Source organism: Galeopterus variegatus, unplaced genomic scaffold (assembly GCF_000696425.1).
Source record: "Galeopterus variegatus unplaced genomic scaffold, G_variegatus-3.0.2 Scaffold14330, whole genome shotgun sequence".
Lineage (NCBI taxonomy): Eukaryota > Metazoa > Chordata > Mammalia > Dermoptera > Cynocephalidae > Galeopterus > Galeopterus variegatus.
This window is the reverse complement of record NW_007740441.1, coordinates 13,337-14,393: the sequence shown is the minus strand read 5'-3', so window position 1 is coordinate 14,393 and position 1,057 is coordinate 13,337.

Sequence of the window (1,057 nt, the reverse complement as noted above, 5' to 3'; positions counted from 1 at the left end):
ATCACACCTTACACAAAAAAATACCCCTGAGAAGACATCTGCCCAACATCTTCCTGTCTTATTTTGGACTAATGCCAACCTTTTTATTGGTCCTGGTAGCAAAGGATAACTGCCTCAAAACAACTTACATAATCATTCTCATTTTTCCTTTAGAATCCCTTGTCTTTTTTTTTCACCTCTGTGAATACGCCCAAGTGTATTCCCATTGCAATACTCATTCCTGAATAAATGCTTTTTTTTTTTTTGCAAACCTTGCTCTCTTTGTCTGATATTTAGGCTGACACCAGTAATCCTCAGATGAAGCTTGTCTGTAATTGTATTTTTCCAATTGACTACTCCAGCCATTTAGACAGCAGCTTGGGTAGTTCAGATTTCTTGATTTAAGAGAAGATCAGAGCAGCACAACAGTATCAATCTTACTTTTTCTTTCTGAGCATACCTTTGAAATTTCAGACAGACAACGTAGACTAAAATAAAGCCTTACATTTGAAAACAATACGAAAGTCCAATTTTATTTCATAAAAGTACATTTAGGAAGCATTTGTAATGACGTATGAGCTAGGCATCACCCTATAAGTAAGGACTCAGTAAGTTCAGATAAATGAAACATCAGAGGGGAATAGTTGGTGTTCACTGAGGTGGGGCTCTGTGAGTTAAATTCCCAGGGGGTATCTTGTGAATGGAGATGGGGTGACATTCAAACACCCAGAGAAGTTTGGAGACAAATGGGTGAAAGGGTCCTTCAGGAATGACCCATGAAAACATTCAAAGCCCCACATTGGACTGCTACTTGAGTCATCAGAAGTGCAAAAATGTGTCCTTCGATTTTCCCTAACCCCAAAGAGTAGGAGGTCAAGAGAATTTACTCAGAAACTAGCAGAAAAAGAGCAAGAGAGACTGAGCCAACACACTTTATGCCTTGTGGACTTGACATGTAGACATTTTAGCTGAAAATCACTGTAGTCTGGGGACTAGACATGGATGTAGATATGTACAGTGATGGCAGCCTGAATAAATAAACAGAGGGTCAAATAGGATCAAACATTTCAAAGGACCA